This window comes from Electrona antarctica, assembly GCF_951216825.1.
Source record: "Electrona antarctica genome assembly, chromosome: 5".
NCBI lineage: Eukaryota > Metazoa > Chordata > Actinopteri > Myctophiformes > Myctophidae > Electrona > Electrona antarctica.
The window spans coordinates 41037412-41061793 of NC_136810.1; the positions used below are offsets into that span (position 1 = coordinate 41037412).

The 24382-nt window shown below is 42.7% G+C and overlaps 1 protein-coding gene across 3 annotated transcripts in view; it reads right to left on the bottom strand.

Annotated features, from left to right (window-relative positions):
- The window catches only part of LOC306922997 (alpha-1,3-mannosyl-glycoprotein 4-beta-N-acetylglucosaminyltransferase C-like), a 45888-nt gene that overhangs the window by 19711 nt on the left and 1795 nt on the right, over positions 1-24382 (bottom strand). For all 3 annotated transcript variants that reach the window (XM_079500932.1, XM_079500931.1, XM_079500933.1), the window contains one exon: positions 18668-18754. The gene's annotated coding sequence lies outside the window, so the exon portion shown is untranslated. The remainder of the gene's footprint in view (positions 1-18667; positions 18755-24382) is intronic.

Below are 24382 nucleotides of genomic sequence, written 5' to 3' on the forward strand. Positions count from 1 at the left end.
GATTTGAAATGGTCATAGTTCGCTCATTTCTCAACCCACACCCGAATCTATTCTTATTCAGTCAAATGCTCTGTCGTGACTGAACTCTCACACTAATGATCAGTGTGCACTGTGCACTGAACTCTCACACTAATGATCAGTGTGCACTGAACTCTCACACTAATGATCAGTGTGCACTGAACTCTCACACTAATGATCAGTGTGCACTGAACTCTCACACTAATGATCAGTGGTGCACTGTGCACTGAACTCTCACACTAATGTAATGATCAGTGTGCACTGAACTCTCACACTAATGATCAGTGTGCACTGAACTCTCACACTAATGATCAGTGGTGCACTGTGCACTGAACTCTCACACTAATGTAATGATCAGTGTGCACTGAACTCTCACACTAATGATCAGTGTGCACTGAACTCTCACACTAATGATCAGTGTGCACTGAACTCTCACACTAATGATCAGTGTGCACTGAACTCTCACGGCGGTATTGAGTTCACAATAGCCTCCATCTGGGCCTATTTTGATTTTAGTTTTAGTCATTGTCAGTCTCTTGAAAAGTTTTAATTTTGTTTTAGTCACATTTTAGTCACCTGGAATGTTTTAGTCGACTAAATATCATACGATTTTAATCGACTAAATCTACAATTGATTTCGACTAAAATGTATTTTGGCGGGCCTTGATGCCGTCGTAATGACTGATTTTACACTTGCTGAAAATAGCCGATCTACAAGCTCACAACGTGTCGCACGACGCGTTGTGAGCTTGTAGATCTGCTATTTTCAGCATGCAACCAAGTGTAAAGTGACTTATACTGGATCTCTTGTCCACTAGTCACTTCCTAACATTTTAGTCTAGTTTTTATTTGTTGATGAAATGACTGACTAAAATATATTTAGTCTCAGTTTTAGTCTTAGTTTTCATTTAGTTTCCATTTAGTTTTCGTCAGTGATTTCGTAATTTTTTGTCATATAGTTTTAGTTGACGAAATCAACAATGGTTTAAACCGGCCCGAGTGTGTGTGTGTGTGTGTGTGTGTGTGAGAGAGAGAAACCAGCCCGTGCCCGGGTCGAACCAATCAAGGCATATTTTGGCAAGCCCAGGTGTGACGGCATCGATTCAATTGCCCGTTGCAATTGAATTTCCTTACTTTCCTATAGCGCCTTAAAATTGGAAAATAGTGTTCTCTTCTTGAAAGCAAGGCGAAGACATGACCTACACATCCGACACGATAGTGAGGTTTTTTTTAAACTGTTAAACCTAATGCTATGAGACGTTCGTTAACACTTTTGTCGTTTATCACAGGATTTGTTTACCTTGCTGCTTGCACAGCCATTGCAATACATAATTATGGCTTTTACACACATTAGTCTTACTTAGACTGGAACATCATGTTGACTCATCCAGACACACACAGGAGGGGGTGGACTGATAACCAAGACAGAATGGAGCAGTGCAGTGTTTGTAGATCCAGCTGTGAATGCACTCTGTCTCATTAATCATTCATTGGGCATAAGAGTGTCCGCAGAGAGATTTTTTTAGCTTTTAGTAAAGAGTAGGGGGGGGGGGGGGGGTGGGTGTCTCCACAAACACATATTGTGAACACCGCTCAACGGTCCAGAGACAATCAATTCCCCTATTATTGCATTGTGGTGGCTGTAGGGCAGAGCGGGGCAGAGGGATATCATATCACTGGAGACTTGCCAATAATACATTTCTGTCAGAGAGAGAAAGGACCAGCGGGGATATTGTGTAACTGTCAAGCCAGTTTGAGTCACATTTTCAATAACAAATGGCCCTCCTGTGACAAGTCAACAATGGCCCTCAAGGTGAGACACTGGCTATTTGTCATTCCAGACGTGAGACAGTGTGTGTGCGCGTGTGTGTGGGTTAATGATGTAAAATGTATGCTATAAGCCCTCAGGACAGGCCAATATCACACGGCCCAAATGAAATTGGCTGTGATGCAAAAATGCATAAGTGATTAGATATGCATCTCCGTCCATTGTTGTTGGTTTCAGCAGCAACACAAGAAACCCTCGCAAAGCCGACCGTTGTGGGAGACATCATGGGGAATAGAACGATTTAGCGAAGCAATACAACATGGAAATGTGGTGCCCAAGATATCTCGAGTCTGAGATAATACTGCTTGGGAAGAAAAAAAAAGAATGATGATAAATCTTTATTCATATACAATCTTTCACACCTGAGGAATTGCAAAATCTAATATAATTAGAACAAATAATGTTTGTGTTTTTTTTGTTTTGTTTTGTTTTTACTAAGAGTTCACAAATTCTGACCCTACCCCGACCCGACGTTTTTGGGTCAGGCTGGGCCAAAAATGCATTAGTCAGGCCGGGCCGAGCCTCAGGTTCCATGACAAAAACACAAAAACAAACAAAAATGCTAAATAGTCAGGCCTAGGGCCCGTTGAGAACTCTAATTACCGTTAGCTGCCGCCTGAACGTCAGCTAGTCTTCCTGGGGTCCAAGACAATAAAATAAGATTTGGCGGGAAACTCTAGAGTCAGGAAATAAAAATCTGCTATGTGACATGTCCCGTGAATGTCATTTAATCCACTCAAAGCATACTTTTTGTAAGCTACGATCATATTGTTTAGACTAGAGAAATGAGCTGCAAATCAAGTTGGTTTTTGGTCTAAAAAGAAGAATCCGAGATATTTACGTTCTCAAATCTGCGTCCCCATATAGACATATGATGTGACCCATGTAACAAATGAGGGCAGGTTTCTCCAGGTTTTCTAACATCCAGTCATTTGATTGTGAGCCAGCAGATAAAGAAGATCTTCTAATCATTTGCTTATTTAGAGTTAGGATGCCGTAATTGTAAATGAGGATCTATCCTTCAGCTGCTTCCTACTAACTACAGTCATATAAAAATGTAAAAAGCAAGGGACTGGCGTGCTCTGTCATGTTTGTTTGTGTACTGTATATCCGATGTGGAATTGGGCCCATGCGTTTAACCGCTTTTATCCTGGCACCCCTATTTAGGAAATAGTTATTAAAGGCGAGAAAAGCTACGAGCGCAAAACGCATCGCATTGTGATGAGTTGTGACCGTGCTGATCGGCTATTTTAGATTTATTGTCTTTTTGAGTGGTGCAACCACTCCAACGAACAGCAATGTCTGTGACGTTAACCTATGTATGTTTGTGACTATGTTTGTGACTCATGTGTGACTCATGAGTACCAGTAGGGGCGCTGTTGTGCCAGAAACAGAGAGAGACAAATAGTGCTGCACTGTTGCCTGCTAATGAGAGAGAGAGAGAGAGAGAAAAAGGGGGGGGGGGGGGGGGAGTTGCACCACTCAGTTCACACGGGTGTGATTTTTTTTAAATAAAAAACAATATGGGTAAAGTGGTTAACATTTCCTAACTATACTATAGGAGCATCTTGCATCTACAGTAGCATCAATGCTCTATACTCTATACTAGTATTTTCAGAGTTTTCAGTATTTGGAATCATCCATTAAAGGTGTAGTGAAATGAATTTTTTTTTTCACACTTTTAGACCATATCCGTGGTCATCATATGGGCATACCTAACAATGGATGCCAAAAAAATGAGAAGATTCTCATTTTTGTGTGTTTTTATATTAAACGTCCATAAAAATATATTTTTTATTACTTCCTGAAAACGAAAACGTGCTGCGTGATGACGTGTCGAGGCCCACATCGATAAAAGCCAATAAAAATGAAGCTCACCCGTTTAATTCCCCATATGTGCGCATCCGTGCAGCACAGCTGCTATTGATTACAGAAATCCTCCGTTTTTATTCCCATTCAAGATAACATCCAGACAGTGTATTATTCGGTTTCAACTTAATCATCACGCTAAAATATGTATCTGAAAACATTATAGGGTAGAAATAAACCACATAACAGTAAACTGGTACAGCTGGCCGTCTATCTGATTTGTAACAAACACACAGCATGCTGCTGCGTATAGCATAGCAACCGTCCCTAGCTACCGTCCCATCGTCTGAAGGGATGCGACGCTCTGATTGGTTCAGAAACTTCAGACCGGTGTTTCAACTTGAACCGTTTGAAACTTCAAAATAAAATGTCCACCATTTCCGTTGCACTGCACCTTTAAATACACTAGACCGGTGCCCGGCTGTAGAGTCGGTATAACGATGGAAGTTGGAGATCCATGCCCCACCCGGCTATGCAATATATCCATAATATAAATCCAATATCCAATATCCATATATGGAGATTTCTGGGTCTTTATTCAGATGCCGAGATGCTTTGATAAAGTTGTTATTTTGAAAAATGGGGAAGTCTGCTCCACAAAAATGGAAGAATGGAACTTTTTGACAGATGGGTAACTGCGTATCACTAATGTAATCTTTTGGGACTAGCTTGGACAATTCCTTTTTTTTTTTTAAATATATATAATCTTTATCCCACGATTTTGTAAACCATTTTTCACCCCTGTGTCAATTATCTAATGTGATCCTGGGCTCTACACACCCTCCGCCAACCTAGTCCCCATATATGGGGGACATGGGGAGAGCAACGGACTTGAGCTCATGCTTCCTTCATGCCTGAGTGTCCAAGTTGCTCCTTTACACCTGACAGGGGGGAGTTTCCCTGGTTGGACGTAGCGCGTGGAAGGAACACGTTATTCCAACCAGTACCTTTCCACTCCATCAGGCGCCCCGGCTGGCCAGGGGGAGGCAGTTTAGAGACCAGGATTACTGCATGTTTTTTGTGAGGGTACCTACCCTAGGGGACACGGGGAGAACATGCAAAGGCCCTTTCGCCAACCCCGCCTCGGGTATGGGCACTGATGACGCGGAGGAGGAAACACGCCGCCAGCACCCACAGTGTCCCGAGCGGGAATTGACCCTTCTAGCTGTGAGGCGACAGCACTATCAACTGTGCCACCGTGACCCCAGCTTGGACAATTCCTGTACAGTTAACTTAATGTTTGCACACAGAAACAACTAAATCAAAAGTGTTTGCTGATGAAATGTTTGCTACGTGGTTGCAACTCAAATGCTTCTCATTTGCATAAAGTTGAGATTATCTCAGCATTTTGGTGCTCTGGCTCCACCCGTCAATCTCACAGCATTTTGCGTGGGATCGCTGCCTGCTTCCATAAGAAATGTATGAGAAGTGTAAAAAAAAAAGAAAAATAAAATTCACCTCACTCCGCCTACATGTATCTGACTTTTTTTTCCTTCCTGAGGCAGTACTTGAGGCTTGCTAAAAGAAGCCTCAAGTTAAAAATAACTAAAAAATAAACTCCTTTATTAGGATTGTTGTAAGCTTCAAGTAGATCGTCTATTTCCACCAAATGTTTTTGCCAGAATAGGGTTCATGTGGTTACCCATCTCAATTAACCTTGCTTGTTAGGTTACACAGGCTGGGAGTAAAGGCCTATTCATAGTCTGGATTTTCGGTGGTGAGGTGACCACCGCTCCGGTGGTGAGGTGACCACTGCTCCGGTGGTGAGGTGACCAGCTGTAATAACGTGGAGCAGTGGTGAGTAAAAACAGAGAGAAGGGCTGGGGAGAGTGGTGGTTTGCTCTTCACCGTGGCTCTGTGACGTCATGTTGGTTGCGGTGGTCACCTCACCACCGATAAATCAGACTATGAATAACGCTTAACTGCTACCTGAAAGGCTAAATTCAGGAGAAGAAAGTCCTTAAACCGACCATTCCAGTTGCATCTCAACATGTTCATGATTATAAGACAATCCGAAAATCTCTATCCTCCCTTCAGCCATACCACTCATAGCCAGTTCGCCATTAAAGACAGAGGTTCTTTACTCTGGAATACAGACATACTTATTGCCAACTCCTCATCTTCACTCTGTAACTTACTGTAGATTGAGGGCCAGCCTTGTGAAGAAAGCCTCTCCACTTGTTTCTACCACATAATGTAGCCTTGACATGCATACACTTATGCACACTCAGGCACAGACTCACGCACATGCAGACTCGCACACCCACACGTTCTGTTGCACACAAGTGTATTTGTTCGAGAGGGTAAGGACTGTATTAGGTGGTAGGGTAGTAGTAGTATTCGCCACAGGGAATTGGTAAGAATTCACAAGGAGACATGGATGGAGTGTTGCTCGTAGGCACAGTCTTTGTTAAAGGTAGCACAGCACAATTAAACAGCACAGTATGGTAGTTTGGCAAGACACAATATTCTTTGTCTGTTCGTATGTGTGGTTTTTAGGTCAGTGACGCACACCACTTAAATGTTCATCAAGTAGTAAAGTGATAACATATTGGATTTAAAGGAAATACACATCTCACTGTGTTTCTGCTGTGTTTCACTGTCTCTCCTTTCTCTGGACTGAGCAGAAAACTCTCATCAAGAGCATTGGGGGCACCTCGACCTGAACTAATCAGTGCAGCTGCACTGAATGACAGTTATTGTCAATCTAGATGAGGGCATTTTGTACAGTATTTGTTGTTGTATCTGTTTGTCATACCTTATGTTAGATTACTTTGTCTACTTATTATTTGTTTATTATTTTAGTTGAGAACCATGTATAAAAGGCTTTTATGGCTTTTATTCTTGGCATACCGGTACTTTGTTTTAACAGTCAAATATGGTTATTTTGCTTACCACTGTAACTGATACAGTACATGCAAAATAACACATGGGGCCCAGATGTAAGCCCCATAGTAGTGTCCAATCTGTCACAGAAGGCACAGTTCAGAACACCAGAAAGCATTTGCAAGTAATGTGGTTAAAGCATGATAAAATCCAGCCTGACTCTAATCTGCCATCACACCACAATTGGCAAGGCAAAATGTATACTCACAGAAATAAATGGGACTTTAATGGCTGAACTGATGTGAGAAAAGAACAATAATAATAGAGGAATATTTCTATTTGATATATTATATTATAGTGTCTTGACTTCAGCGAGGGCAGACAGATATTTTACACTGCAGTTTGTGCACCACAGCATGAAATTGGTAAAGGAGCCATTTGTCTAAAACATGGTGACAAGATGATTTGGGGTTTGTTGAATTAAATGTAGAATAACAAGCACAGATTCTGTACAGGCCCATGGCGCTTGTGTGGTGATTACGATCGTGAATTAAGTTATGTGGTAGTTTTATCTACATAGTTATATGAATGATTAAGCTTGATTTAATACAGTGCATGGAGCAGAATCTCCCTCAAACGAAATCACTTGTGTTGGTGTGTTCATGGCTATATGAGGGTTGGGCTGTCTGTCTGATAGATGCCTCACCAAAACAAAAGGGACGTGTTTATGACATATTTTATGAATTGCCAAAAAAGTTTTTCCTTCTTTCTAATTCTTTTTTCGCCCCCAAAACAATTGTGTTTATTGTCATGATTTGTCCAGAGCCGAGTTGGCTTTGTCCGAGGCTTAAATGTCTTTAAATAAATACTTTCTGAAACGTCTATGGAAAAATGAATGGGAAATGATCTTCCGGTGCGCTCACAGGGGGCGGGACTGTGACGCTCCATTGGCTTCCAATGTTTTGAACAAAATGTCTCAAATCGTGAACGCAGCGTCCCTTGCCGTGAGACTTTACATTACATTATAGCGCCACCAGGAGGCCGATTTTTACTCCTACATATTTTGTCCAAATATGCAAATCGGTACACATTATTATCGTATAGTCATGTCATCAAAACGGACTAGACTGGCAATATGCCTAGGGCCTTTTTTCTGATTTGTCTGGTTTCCAGGCTAAAGACTGACCTGTCTGATTTTTCACATTTCACACTGATTGACTGACCTGGAGACCTGTGCTCAGAGGAGCAAATGTGTCTAGTTTAAATTAAATATATCTGAATATATATTCTGAATTCAATATATCTGTAGCCTACTCCTACTCATCTCAACAGTGCCTGAGGGGCACTTTGGCATCACAAGCTGCAGTGCAATTAATTGAAGACCAAAGAAACAGAAATTAGCCCTTCGCTAAGTCCCTCCCCAACCCGTCCTTGTCCAACAGGCACATTAGCAGCGAGGAGACAGGGCAAGCTGTCCTTCTCCCCCATAGAGATGCATGTTAAATGACGGGATTTCAGTAGCAAGAGCATCAAAATGTCTTCCAAATCTAGTCTACCAGTCCTGCAGTAGGCTATGCACTGGACAAATTTGCATGACATTATTTAAATAAACTAGAAATACGAGGAAATGAGGAAATCAACTTTTAACGAATACCTGACAGCAGTTTTCATGTTGCACGGTAAGACTACGGTCATTAGTATTATTGCCATCACCTGGATGGGTCATATGGGTGTATATGTTCAACAACACAGCCATGCAAAATAACATTGACAGCTACAGTATGAGGTGGCAAAAGCTTGACCTGCATAGCAACAGTTGCTAAACTATTTGGATTGGGATTGGACAATCGCATTTTGGGGTGGGATTTAGCAAAGTGCTAATTGGAATACATTAATGATTAAAAAAAAACAAGAAAGACACAGCAGCCTCGAGAAGCAGTTTTGGATGAGAAACACTGTGCCTCATTTCAGGAAGTGTTACTGTAGTTGAAAAACAAATATCCATTACATGGCGGTCATATTTGATTACGGAAAAAACTAACAAAACCAAAACATATATGAATAGGCTACATCTCAAGGCTTTTAGCACGCAAGAAAAGGTCCAAGGACTAATTTGCGGTGACATACTGTAGTAGAACTCCTGTGCCTCCTTTTACCAGAAAGATATAAATACTGCCTACTTATCACTTATAAAAAACCTTAAGTGGGCAATTCAAACAATGTTCGATGAATTCATAAAATGTCTGCCGTTCCCACACAATTCCTTCTCTTTCCAGGAAGAGACAATATTATTGTTCCCTCCTAATTGTCACGAAATGAAATATGAAGCAATATAAATTGATGAAGGCTTTTAGTGCAAAACACACTTTGGCTTAGGAGCACTTTGGGATAAGGCATGTGTCAGTGCTATGTGTCCTCCCACAATTGCACCACGTTTTAGGGAAAGAAGATAATGGTCTCCTTCTTTATCATATAGAAGTTTGGATGTACAGTATGTGGTACTGTGACTGAAGTGCCATACTCTCGTACTCTCTCCTTCTCTCCCTCCCTCTGTTTCTTTGTGTACTGGCTGCCTCAGTCTACCTCTCATATGCACACATCATAATTACAATTACTAGAGGTAAAGGTGGAAGTGCATGTTAGTGTAATTAGACACGACCACTCACTCCAGCCTAGCCAGCTACTGTGCACTTGATATCTTCATATATAATTCAGTGTTGATTTCGCCGACTAGTAATACTATGATGAAAAATGTTCACTGACAAAAAATAAATGGAAACTAAATGAAAACTAAGCTATGATGACTAAAACTAAGACTAAATATATTGACAATTTCATCAACAAACGAAAACTAGACTAAAATGTTAGGTAGGGACCACCGAAAACTACAACATGACGTCACGCAGCAGTGGTCACCGTGCACAACACATCTCTCTGTTTTTACTAAGCACCGTTTGGGTGCATGGTCACCCGGGCTTTAAGCAACTAGTCGACTATTCAACTAGTCAACTAGTAAATCCACTATAGTTGACCTCATTGGTACTAGTTGACTAGTTGATAAGATTTTCCTCCCGTTTTTGTAGGACTCAAGATCAGATAGATTATAGTTATAGACACCAATTTACACAGTTTTTAAATGTACAAATATTATTTAAAAAACATTTTTTTACATAATATGTAGGCCTAGTTAAACAACTAGTCAACTAGTAAAAATCACTAGAAGTGAAAGCCCTACTATGAATATGCCTTAATGTATTGCTCTTGATGAGATAACTAAATCCTGATTTATACTTATTGTGCACAGATGATGATCACAAAGAATAGCAGATCTACTACTGTAGAACAGCAATATGTTGTGAGCTTGTAGATCAGCTATTTTCAGTGCGCGACACGATGTGTCCCCAAGTTTAAATCAGGCCTATGTCAAGCTGTCAGGAGCAGTAGGGTAAATAACTTTAGAAGCTGGTGTGATATGCTCTCTGTGTGTGTCTAATAAGCTAAATTCTCAAGAGAGTGAGAAAATTGGAAAGGACTTTTTTAACATGTGTCCCAAAAGAGGATGAGTTTGTCATTTGCCATGGAGGCCATCTGGCATAATTTGCTTATTACTTAAATTCTCTGTCTACTCTAGGGAGATTGATTTAAATCAGTGGTTTTCAACCAGTGGTCCGGGGACCACCAATGGTCCTTGAGAGGGTTCCAGGTGGTCCCCAGCTAAATGATGGAGAGTTGGTAACCAAATGGGCCCTTTATAGATTTTTAACTCTTGAGAGCGTAAAATGAAACCAAATGGACCCGTTTGGGTCCATTTGGTTGAATTTTACGCTCTCAAGACTTAATTTACAAGAAATCTAGTCTACACAATTAGATAATTTAGAAGAATTTAAATGTAGATGTTGATCAACGTTTGTCGTTTGCCTGTTATCTCTCCTATTGTACCAACAGCATAGGATTGAAGGCGGGTGTAAGTGCCATCCAGTTTCTCTAATTTCTTTGAAAGTGTCCATGTCTCTGAACAATAGAGTAGAATCGGTTCGACGGTCTTCCTAAATAATTTTACTTTGAACCTCTTACTAAGCTGGGATGACCAGATCTTATGCAGGCTGACTAGGCCATACCCTTCCTACTAGTTTGAAAGTCCTAGTTCACCTGTTATTAGTTCACCTAGTACTTGGTGTACTCAGTAGGGATACAAACCTGGATGTCATCTCTTGGGCTTTGGAAATATAATAACTTCTACTTGAACACAAGTGTCTCAAGGGGATGAACTGTTCCCAAATGGCAATGTCAACCACACATTATTATGGGTCACATCACATTGTATACAGTATATGTACTGTAACTGTAACTAACAAAATGCTATTACTATATCAGTACTTTCTCGACCGTTTCGGACGCGGGGCGGCTCGCCGGAACCGTGCCGGCACCCTGGGTGTGGATTCTCGTACCGGGGATCCCCACACGGAGTTGCACCACTCAGTTCACACAGGTGTGATTTTTATGTGTACTATGAAAGTATGAAATAGGGATAAGCGGTTACACGTTTACAGAGTGATAATACATGTTATAGAGGCTGGATATGAAATGAATACCTTGACGATTTATTTTTTTACTTGATCTTTTTTGTGCCTTGACATTTTTGCCCTTTGGTGTGTCTTTCTGCACAGTTTGAAAACCATTATAGATAAGAGCCCTTATCTCAGGTTACTGAGGTTAGGGTCCCATGACTTCAATGGTGAAAGACATATTGCTGTTCCTCCCCCAGTTGCAGATCACAGCATCATCACATCATCAATATATATTGGAAGGTACCACTACCAACCTTGATGTGCCCAGCATCCGTGATCCTAGTAATCATTTTTGAGTAAGTGACTGTGTGCCTGGACTTTGGAATAACAAGTCTTCATGTGAGATAAACTAATTAATGGGGACTGACAGGCTATGATGGGGCTCCCTCTCAGTCAAAAAATCACTCAACAAGACAAAGGCAGCTGTTATTATCTTGTTATTATCTACTCTAATTACTGCAATTGTCTTTCTTTCTTTATGTTTTTCTTCCGTGTTAACATCTTCGCACAAACAAAGCAGCAAACAATTCTCAGAAATTCTCTCTCTGTGGGTGAGGTTCAAATGTGAAAATATTGTTTTCATATTCGATACACTTCAACAAAATAAGAATATTTCGAGGTGGCCTGTTCTCTCTGCCTACTCGTTCTTCTACTCACTGCTGCACCGATAACACTTAACTTTCATACACGTTGAATAGTGCACCGCGGCATGCATGCCTGGCTGACATATCATAGTGGCTGGTGTTGGGAAGACATCCCAACACCTCGAGCTCAACATTGACAAAACATACCTTCTCTTATTTTCTGTGGAATCTTGCCCCATGCAGGGTCTTTCCATTTGCATCGACAACAACCCGGCCGTGACTCCTACTCAAACCTACAACCTACTGTAGTCAGTGGTCCTTCCTGGCACACATTACTGTAGAGTAGACTGTAGAGATCACACAGTCCTACACATTACAACATCCATGAGGATTAGACCCTACCATGGCAGCTCAGCCTAGGTCCTAATCAAAGCCCAGGTTATTCCCAGTCTTTACAACTCCTTGTTGGTCTGCTTCAGGCACGTGCAGAGGGGGGGGCTAGGGGGGCTTGAGCACTTGCCCTTTTGCAGAAAGTGCCCTTTCTCAAAAAAAACAAAAACAAAAACAAAAGTTTTATTTTTTTATTTTATTTTATTTTTTCGAGGGAAAGGGCAAAACAAAGTTTTTTTTTTTTTTAATTGCCACATACAGACATGTGTGTGTGTGTGGGGGGGGGGGGGGTAGTGGTGTGGGGGCCCAATACGAGCTTATGTGGGGGCCAATAAGGGCTTGTGGGGGGCCAATAAGGGCTTATGTGGGCGGGCAATAAGGGCTTGTGTGGGGGGAAAACAAGGGCTTGTGTGGGGGACCAATAAGGGCTTGTGTGGGGGGCCAATAAGTGCCATTGGCCCTTCAAGACGAACATTTGACAAGTAATGATAAATGCCACTATCATAATGAATTAACTTTTAATCTGCCATCAGTCAGTTTTAGTTTCAGACTAATGACAACATATTTCTTATTTTACTGTCCAATGACATGAAATGGCACAAGGGAAGGACTCCACAAAAAGACCACCCCCAAAAATCGGCGCGCGCTACGCGCGCCCACACATGTGCCCTTTTTTGGAGTTTGAGCCCCTGCCCCCCTAGTGCTCTCTGCACGGCCCTGGTCTGCTTGCACTCTCAAACCCATAGCCGCTGTATATCTACCTGGTCTTCAATCCCACAATCTTTTTTGCATCTCCCCACCTCTGCACTCCCTTCAACTGGCTTGCGGTTTCTGACCCCATTTGAAAACACTGGTGATGATCTATGAAGCGGACAAGGGCATGGCACGCCCCAACTGCAGGATATGATCCAGCGCTGCACCCCTTCCCACATAATCGCAGGACGTCTGTCCAGTGGTGCAATGGTGATTTCCCCCCCCCCCGGGTACCACAGCATTTAATGACATCACATGCACGTGTGCCTGCATGTGCACAGCGTCAACTCATGACAAATTAATGAATTTAAACGACCATAAAACAACAGTAACAAGATACCAGAAAGGCTAGTATAGAGAATGTTAATTGTTGCTGTTGTTGCTACTAGCACCATAATACTGTGTTGATAATCGACTTAACAGGCCACACATGATTAAGTACGAGTTACGTCGGCAGCTTTTGTAGATTGGTAAAAGGTGCCAATGGGGCAGTCAATGTATCTGTTGTTGTCGGAGGAGACGATTTTTCTCACCTCCGTCTTTCAGCAGCCCATTGCCTGGACTTCCCAACAGACGCTACGCTTCTGTTATGGGAATTGGGGACCACCGTTCCGTTCCGCACCTGCGCGGGCACGTCAATTGTGTTTTTGGTACCACGCCGTGGTACTGCGTTCTACGAGCATGACACTACTGCGTCTGTCCCTCCTTTTCATGTCCCCTATGACACCCTAGTGCCTACTCTCTAGCCTGACAATTAGACTACTAGACTGAATCACAATCATGCATACACTGTGTGATATTTACTTATTTTCTTTATTATTTTGGTGTCCGAATGTTGGCACAGGTAATACTCTTTAAATTGCCTGATTCTATTCCACGTCTGAATATAGACATGGTAACGCCCCGCCTGCCTCGGATTGGCCCTGGTCTCACCAGACTGTCCTCCAAGACCGAGGTTACTTCGTGGTGGGGAATAATACAAGTATGGTATAATACAAGAGAATGATCAGCCTTGTAACTAACTTGTAACTTTTATTTTTGTAGAAGAGGCAAATGCCGTTTGCTTTGATTGAATAATTGAACGAACACGTACGTTGTACTTAACTATGATTTGATTTGGGTGTTGATTATCGTGTATTAATCATTCTAATTATAGTAAAGTAATACTGTTATACTAAAAAAGATAAAGATCAAGGGAAAAGAGACCTTTTTTACAGTAACTAATGTTTCAAGTTTACACATACAAATAAATTACACAATAATCAACACAAACACTTTATTTAGAACACACCAAATTAAATCATATTACGGCGTATGTGTTCAATCAATTATTCATGCAAACGGCATAAACAATATTCGATTGCCGCTTCTACAAAAATAAAAGTTACTGTTGCGCGTGCCAAGCTGCCATTCACTTATATTATATCGTACTTGTATTATTTCTCACCACAGAGTAACCTTGCGTGAGTCTATCCAGCATATAGCTATCCACCTCGGAGGAAGGTCTGGTAAGGCCGGCAGTCTCAGTAGGCCAATCAGAGGCAGGCGGGGCGTTACCATGTCTATGCGCGGACGTAGAATAGAATCAGGCCTTTAAATTGTGTCTGAATCATAAGGTATGGGTTGTGAAAGGCAGCCAGACAGACAAGACAATTTCATTATTCATTCATTCATTATTCATTCATACATACACAGTATTTATTTACCGTCTTTCTGGTGTTTAAAGCCTGCTAAACCCCTTATCCCTAAACTACTTTGCCTATTTTGAAAAACATTTTTGAATAGTTAAAATAGCCAATCTACATCAACATCAACACGTTGTGAATTTGTAGATTGGCTATTTTAATTATTTCTGTGCTGCTAGCTGTGCCAGCGCTTGCGTTCACTTTAAGAGGCTCACTTTCATCCCTGCGGTAGCAGCCTGCAGACTGTTTTTGTGAGGGTCGGCTATCATTAGCATTAGCTCATGCTGTTTACCTTGCGCCAGAAATGTCGGGAGCGATGCGATACAAAGTCACAAATGACATCCGAACTTTGGATGGATGACGATCACCAAGGACAGAGCTTGTAGTTTCAGTTATAGAGTTATGGAGCTTTAAAAATCCTGCTTTGAACCGAGGTAAATGGAGAGGAGTTGTAAAGATCCCATGGCTGGTGGTGACAGAGGCGTTGCATAGCAACCGGACCAATGTTATTAGCTGATTTGGGGCTCAGCCACTTTATATATGGAGTATACGGGGGGTTAATAACATGTTCGTACCTTGCTGATAACGTCCCATAGCTGGGGGGTACGAATATGTACGTACCTAAAATTTAAAAGTAAAAATTAACTATTCAAAAATGTTTTTCAAAATATTAAAAAAGGCAAAGTAGTTTAGGGATAAGGGGTTTAGCATGGACGAAAATAGAGCCCTATGCCTGTGTTATATGATATCATTGGTAAATAAAATGAACAAAACTGATGGTGTGAATATACAAGCAAACTATTCGAGAAAGTACAGATTTCCAGAGTAGAACATGATTTGAACTGTGATATGCACTGGCTGCCCTAGCTGTGCTAAGAACAGCTGTTAAGATGAATCTTTAATGCTTACCCAGATATCCCTGTGTCCCTCCAGCAGACTGACTTCTGTAAATGTTTTAGAAGTAATTTAGAAAGCTTTAGTTCTACTGAATAATACATTTCACAAGCTTAAGTGAAACTTAATTTCACACAAAACAATTGTATCTTTGTGAAACTGCTGTCTTGATAGTGTAGCTTAACACAGGAAGTTGGTAATGTAGGTTTTGTAATACAAATAAAAATCTACAAAGTAACTATCCAAAGTTTTTAAATAATTGCGTGGAGGTACAATAATCTGAGATGTAGTGGAGTAGAAGTAAAAGTACTGATAATTGGAAATAATCCAGTATTTTAACACTGTTTGCTAGCCATTTCGGGCAGAGCTAGCCCTGCGGTGCTAGGGGTGATACATTGAATGAAGGACCTTTTCTGAAGCCCACAGTAAATGTTCTCTTGTAGCGAGAATCACACAACAAAAGAAAGCTTAACTTGTCCACTCCAATTTAAAACAAATACATTGATTTTACCATCTTCCATTCTGGAGATATTTACCTTTATCTAACACCTGCTTTTTTAGTAGCGTACTCTTCTTGAACAGAAAGCCTAATTAGGAGCCGTTTTATGACAGACGTTGACAGGCAGTTATAAAAATGAACACATAATATCCCATACATACTCTACACCGGATGAAAGCCCTGAATATCTATTTTTACGAGGAAAAAAGTACACATTGATCCCACCTACCCTTCGTCGGTAATTGGCTTTTGTATGAGCTAAAGAATGGGCATAGGGACTGAGGGAACATATCGGGGCTACGTTACTACTGTTTTGTTTATTTTTTATGATGAAGATGATGACGGATCGAGCACACGTCAGGCGGGCAGATAAAACGATGCAAAGACACGTTGTCACTATTATTTATCTATGTATGTGTCTGTCACTGTGTATCGTTCCAACTCGGCTAGCCGAGTTCGCCGAGGGACGGTGGTGTTGCTGTTTTTTCCTCCGAGGTGGAAAGACTGTTGTGACACGGTTAGTGTTGCTGCCCGCCTGCCCACCTCCCGTAACACAACAGCGCATTTGCATTGTTCCATCTGACCGGCGTTGAACATCATGATAAAGAAATAACCGCTCGCCGAGGGACGATACAATCCGTGATAGTTTTCTTGTTTGAGTATGAAGAAAAAAGGAGACAGAAATCTGACCGACAGACACTCACAGTCACACACACTACACACAAGACCCCTCCCCTCCGCTGAAACAAACAGGAGGGAGCCCTCCTCATCCCCTCCCCTGAAACAAAGAGGGAGAAACAGGATGAGAGGTGGACCGAGCCGATCGGCTTGTTATGCAGCGATTCTGTTGACCTGAGTTGTATATATGCTCACATGGGAGTCTCCGAGCCGCCATTACGTGACAATACGCCTCTCCCCCTCCCGTCCTGTTTTCAGGAAGGGAGGGGGAGAGGCATTTTTTTTTTTTTTTTATCACGTGACCGGAGTGTTGTGCTATGAACCAGGGTTGGTTGATCTATTGTCCGGGTGTGTCGAAAGGCGATTGAAAGTAATCAATAAAAACATGCGCTAAACGGACATCTACGTGTCCCGCAGTGTCCCGTGTTGGGATTCGAACCACGTAGAAAACCGTTTCCCGCACGGGCTGTGTTAAGTAAAATAAATCACACTTGTGTGAAGTGAGCGGCGCACTTATCATCATACATCACATTCCGTGCTCAGCCAATCAGCTGAGCACATTCCGTGCTAAACGGACAGACATACACACAAAGCTGTGCGCTCAAAACAACAAAATTGTTGACTACTGTTCTGGGAAGACTGGTGTTTTTTCCTATAAAATACAAACACTTAATACCCTCACAGGTAAGGTAAGCCTTTTCTCCATTGTAGATCTTTGACATAATCAATTTACAACCGTTGGTGCTACATTAATACGAAAGCCTCTTTGAGATCAGTTAGAGGCACATTGACAATACCACACTTTTCAGACACAGATACTCTAACAGCAACATCTATCTGCAAGTTTATGTAAAAGCCACTGCCCACTGGCAAAACCACTGGTGCAATATCACATTGAGCTGCTTTCTTTTGGTATATTTCATCAATTCCCCTGAGCCTCTATTCTGTTACTGTTCAGCCTACCAGAAATACTGTTTAAGATTTGTGGGGAGATCAACCCTAAGAGTTATCTCCTTATCCATGCATTGGAAAGGACAGCACAAAGTTGATTATTAGGGCAGATTGTTTCTCTATATTGATGAAGGACAGCACAAAGTTGATTATTAGGGCTGATAGTTTCTCTATATTGCATTTGCATTTTTAAAATGAGTCACAGCTAAATTAATCATAGCATACTATGGCCCGGAACGGCTGGGCACCTAGGCTGCTAATCAGCGTGTCACAGGTTCGAATCCCAATACCGACGACGTTTTCTGGGTGTTACTCTCCATTTCCTGTCAGTATACTGTCCACTCAGCTCAGTGGCAGCTCAGTGGCCTTGTGGTTTGAGTGTCAGCCCTGTGGTTCAATCCCCGGCCGGGTCATACCAAAGACTCTGAAAAATGGGACCCAGTGGCAGTGACCCCCTGCTTGGCACTCAGCATCAAGGGTTGGATTGGGGTAAGTCCCTGCGACATATTAGAGTCATGTCCAGGGGGTGTACTTGTACATCATGTCCAGGGGGTGTACTTGTACATCAAGCTGCCTCACGCTACAGAAACAGGAGATAGGCTCCTGCCCTATGGGCCTCATGGCTCGGTGAGACTTACTTACTGCCCAGTGTCCACTAGTGGTTGGTCAGATCGATGCCAGGGCGTATGCACTGCACGTGGGCCTTGGCTTCGCATAAGACCTCTTGGGATCACTGCAGCTCCGAGGTCCGATCGGTGAGCCAATATTCTCCAGCGCTTGCTCCATGCGCGCCCACCCCTCTAGACCAGAAAGCATGCTGGCTAGGCCAGGCTACCTCCTTTCTAAAACAAAATTCTCAGACTTTGAGCTCCCTTCCGCTACCTCCTTAGATAGTTATAAAACACCTTGGCACCTTCCTTGTGCTTTAAAATCTGCTCAACCTTCCCATTTCAATGGAATTGTCATTACAACGAGCTGTATCAACTATTTACTACCTCTGCACACGGCATGTCATTTTGGCTGCAATCATCGGTTGGGTGCTTGTGAAGTGTTTTGATAGACATGATAAAAACAATGATTTACGATTTCCCTTGTTTATCAGTAGGGTCTGTATATAATCTTACCAGTCTGACGTTGCTTATCTTGTTTATAGAATGCTCTATTATCCTGGCTCTGAAGGCTGGCATGAATCCACGGTCAACAGCTGCAGCCTTAAGAAAAGGAAACAACAGAAATAATATTTTAAAATGTCTTATTTTCAAATCGGTCAAATTATGATTGCATAGCATAGGCCTACAGCAGTGGTGGGCAACTTTGACAATGGAGAGGGCCACTATATTTCAACACTCACTCCCTAGGGCCATATATTACGGTCGTCGCAAAAATAGCCGATCTACAAGCTCAAAACGCGTCGCGCTGCGACGCGTTTTGAGCTTGTAGATCGGCTATTTTTGCTATATTCTAATTGAAATCTTGAATTTTTGCTATTTTTTTAATCAGAATCCTGAAAATTAATATTTTTCATTTCAAATGCCTTTAATTATACTTGTGTTGAAGCATTGAGCTACTAATTTAGACTGAAGTAATTAAAGCGGGTCATGTTTGCATGTTGTGGAATTGTAATCAGCTGAAACCAATATTATATCAGAATTCTGACATTAACCTGAGGGCCGCATTAAGTGAAGGTGGGGGCCGCATGTGGCCCCCGGGCCGCCAGTTGCCCACCCCTGGCCTACAGTATAGACACGTATCACTCACTCTGAGTAGAGTGTAAGGGTGAGGCTTGCTACTGTAAGGTAAAGCCTATGAATTTCCTAATTGGATTACTCCAAGTTCATCACAGTCACAAGGAAGCCTGACAACTTCTGGTTTTCAATTTGTCTAAACCGGAAGATTTAGCAATGAACTAGTATAATAGAGAACTTGAAGTAGTCTGGGTTGGTAACCAATGGAAAACTAGCAGTCATTACTCATTACATCCTCGGGGGGACTGAAGAATCACTTCTTTGGCAGCGGAATTTGTGAATCATTCGTAATAATATACAAAGTAAGAGGAAATGCACACTTAACAGAAAGATTCCATGTGCAACTCTCTCTATTTTCTGTATGTAAACATTTATTTTGATAAAGAAATGATCTGTGTGGTTTATTTATACAGTAAATGGTGCATTTATATAGCGCCTTTATCCAAGGCACTTTACATAGATTGTGCATCTGCATCACATTCCCACACACGCAAACGCACAGACACACCGATGACAGAGGAAACCATGCAAGGCACCAACCTGCACATCGGGAGCAATTAGGGGTTCAGTGTCTTGCTCAAGGACGCTTTAACACTGCGGGGGGATCCTGTCTAGTTCCCAAGTGGCCGCTACACCTCCTGAGCGACTGCCACCTATACAGCATCTGTTTTATCATTCATTCATTGTCATACTTCAAACAGGTTGACAGTGATAGGTGATAACTAGCATGTTCTGCTACGTTCCTGCTCTCTCAAGATGCCATATTGTGAGTGTGGGAGACTGGGAGAGCAAGAGCGAGTGAGAGAGACCAGTCTCTCTGAGCCAGGAGTCTTGATAAAAAAAAATAGTTATACAAGCAGATGGCCATGCTGCAAACGCTCCATTGCTTTCTCATTTTAAAAGTAGGCTGTCCACCCACCTCCCATGATTTATTTATTTATTTATTTGTTGCATCAAGGAGAGGCAATCTGCAATTGAAGTTGACAAACAAACAAAGAAACCAGCTACTTAGATGTTTGAGTTCTCTTCCTGTCTAAGCCTGCTCATACACAAATAAGTGGTCATATTTTCAATTGCATATTTCTGTTTTGATTAGCCCTTCGACTGTCATTGTTCTCAGTTCAATTACAAATGTGTTTCCTTGACCATATCCGTTTTAGTGTCTTGCTCAGGGGGATTCTGAGTCATTATCGGATATTACATGAAATGCATTTGAAATAATAGGACCATAAAATATATCTTCACAGTCATATTTTATAGCTTTAGTTTTTTATTATGGGGATTGGGGACATGGCATGTACATGGCTGTTGAACTCTTCAATCACTTAATCTTACAAGAGAACTGTTGATCCTCCTATGTTTTGAAAATAACATATTTCTGACATTTGTGTCTTGTGCCTTACATGAAGCAATACCAATGCAACTGCAGCAGTGGCGTGTAAAGACTTTTTGACAGGGGTGGCCTTGGCCTTGTTGGGGCGTGCATGCGCACACACGGGTGCACATAAGCATGCGGTTAGGAAACGTTTTCAGCAGCTGGATAAGGGTGTGGAGATTAACAGCGAATACAGGAAATATGGATTATGCCATTGCTAAACATTATGCAAGCCATCAGGGTTCACCCTCTTCATTCAAATTCTGTGGGATTGAGAGAATGGAGATGCCCAGCAGAGGGGGTGATATTCTAAAGAGACTAGCCCAAAGAGAAATGCAGTGGATATACACACTCAATACTATGACACCCAATGATGTGCTACCTTTTTGGAATGTTTTAAATTCCTATTTTTTTATGTATACTGGATTTGGGTTTAGCACTCCACTGAACACTATTGCTGATGCGCAATCTCTTTTTCTCATTTACAGGCAATTGGTTTTCGCGAACGAGAAGTCAACCAGGCTGTGTGTGCCAGTGCTATATAGACTACAGAGCCAGAATTGACATCCCTGCAGTCCAGACATTCGGAGGTCATGGGCGGCAAGGAGTAGGTGGAAGAAAGCACGCCAGCACCGCAAATTTGTGCGTAAACCAACCGTGGAGAGACGTGGAGTACTGAATGAAGGCAAACCGTTTTTTTCTCAGTACCTATATGACAAATTGACAATCAAAGGGGAGGAACTGATGGAGAGGGTGTGAAGAGTGCAGGCAGCGCAAAGGTGAGAAGCACCTCCCATACGGGAGGCCTGGAGGGTCATTAATGAGATGACTGGGTGGAAGAGAGGACTAAGAGGGACAACCAGAGAGGGACACACAACCCTGAAGAAGAGGGTGAGGACCTGGTTCAACCAATACCCAAAGGCTGCTGGGTGGCCACTAATCTCTCAAGAACAGATTCCGAGCTGCACTACTGAATCTGTCGGCAGGGGCATTAGGAACATGTGAACATTGGGGATTAGAGGAATGGAAAAAAAAAGTGCCCCACCAGAAGTGGAGGGCTGCGCTTATGGCGGACCAAACAAGCCAACATCCACATTCTGCCCCCAGAGGCAAAATCTTTATGAGGGAATAACAAGGGTGAGTGAGAAAATAGCAGCCAGGAGAATGAGTCTACAGGACACTGCCAAAGACAATTGAGACAATTGCCAGAAAGCAAATTGGTGCTGTGGGGAACCAACACTTGGGCACCGGTCAAGAAAAATTAAGAAGCACAAAGTACAGAGAAGCTGACCAGATGTATGGAGAACCATGATGATGGGAGGTGACGATGGAGGGCTCGTCTGATGACAACCTAGAGAGACAGCGGGTGAGAGAGAGAAAAGAGAAAGGCAAGCACACTGAATGAAGGGGCTCACGTCGCAACACACTATAGCGCGCACACACAGCTGTCTTGTATGTATGAGTGTTGACATTTCAAGATATGTCATTGTGAGATTTTAGGCTAGAAACAGAACTAACTGCCAACTCCACCGGTTAATGAATGATTGAGAGAGAAAAAAAGAATGAGAAAACCATTCGCTGATATCCTCTGTTCTTTTGATGGACTAAAGAGTTACAATCTTATGTGCTTATAATCACCTCTCGTACAAGTATAAAGTACTATTCCGTTAGAAAATAAACAAATTAATCCTAGAACACTAAACATGTGTGTTTGGTGTTTTTTCCACTACATATTAAGGCCTATTTAAGATGGGTTTTATCTGGGTTTTCGCCTGGAAGGCTCTATGGAAATCTGGGACACTGTAGAACGAAGTGAACTGTGAGAGAGTGACTAAACCACCTGAGGCCACACCCCCCCTAGAACCGCCTCTGAACTGCACTAAACCACCTGAGGCCACACCCCCCCTAGAACCGCCTCTGAACTGCACTAAACCACCTGAGGCCACACCCCCCCTAGAACCGCCTCTGAACTGCACTAAACCACCTGAGGCCACACCCCTCCTAGAGCCTGAGGCCACACCCCCCCTAGAACCGCCTCTGAACTGCACTAAACCACCTGAGGCCACACCCCTCCTAGAGCCTGAGGCCACACCCCCCCTAGAATCGCCTCTGAACTGCACTAAACCACCTGAGGCCACACCCCCCCTAGAACCGCCTCTGAACTGCACAAAACCACCTGAGGCCACACCCCCTAGAACCGCCTCTGAACTGCACTAAACCACCTGAGGCCACAACCCCCCTAGAACCGCCTCTGAACTGCACTAAACCACCTGAGGCCACACCCCCCCTAGAACCGCCTCTGAACTGCACTAAACCACCACAAACCAACTCCTCAAAGTCAAAGGCGTACGATTTGTTACACACGTTACCGCAGTGAAATTTGTTCTCCGCATTTTACCCATGTCTTGGAGCGGTGAGCCACAGCCAAGGAGCAGTGAGCTGCAGCCGTGCCGTGCCGCACTCGGGGAATCATTTGATTAGTTGATTTGACCCCCTGATCCAATCCATTGATGCTGAGTGCCAAGCAGGGAGGCATTGGGTCCCATTGGGACCACTGTCTAACATCTCAGCGAATGTTGTACATTGAGGCACATCTTAATTAACACAAGGGAAATAATGCGATATCCTGTGGATAATAATAACCAGTGTCTTGACTCTTGATGAACACATTGCAACTAGATGCGTTGATAAACCAGTAACTCTATTCCCACTGGGCACCTGACAGCTTCTAGCCAAACACACATGGGCACACACACACACACACACACACACACACACACACACACACACACACACACACACACACACACACACACACACACACACACACACACACACACACACACACACACACACACACACACACACACACACACACACACACACACACACACACACACACACACACTAAAACAGTTTCTCTCAGGTTGTCCTATAGAACTAAGGGTTATACACAGAAAAAAAAGAGGGAGCGATCGTCAGACTCATCACTGACTGTAAATCGAGCATGCAATGAAAGTACTTTTTAATTTTAACAGGTCCATTAATTCTCAGCTGGTGGATGATTGTGATGGGGGGTCATGCGAGGAGCTAACATTAATAACAAGCAGGGACATTACAAGCGGACAGCGCATCTCAAATCTTTAGCCGCTTGTTTGACAGCATGCATCCCTGTGGCCTGTTATAACATATGATGCTATTAGGTCCCATATAGGTCAAACCGCACACACAAACACACCCAAGCTGACGGCACAAGCAATGGTGAATCAAGGTGTGCAGTTTGTGTGCGCGCGTTGTCTGGGACAATACTTCGTTGTGGGGGCGGTGTCGCGTGCCGAAAATCACAGATCTATACAAGCTTGTAGATAGGCGATTTTCCGAATGTATAATCCTTTGAAAATAGCAGATCTACAAGCTCAGTGGGCTTGTAGATCGGCTATTTTCAAATAGCCATAGTAGTCTAGTCTAGGCAATAGGGCCAACATTAGTAGTGGAGTGTAAAAGTATAGAAAATTGGAAATACTAGAGTAGAGTAAAAAAAACCATCAAAATGGTACTTGTACATTAGGCCTCATGCAAGTAGGCTGACCATTCAGCATTCACAGACTTGCAGCCAAGGCTCATGGATCCTGCTGTATACGTCTCCTGGATTTGTTATCAAGCCCCCAGACCACCCCCCCCCCCCCCTCTCCCCCCCTCGCACTGGTGTGGGCAGTGCA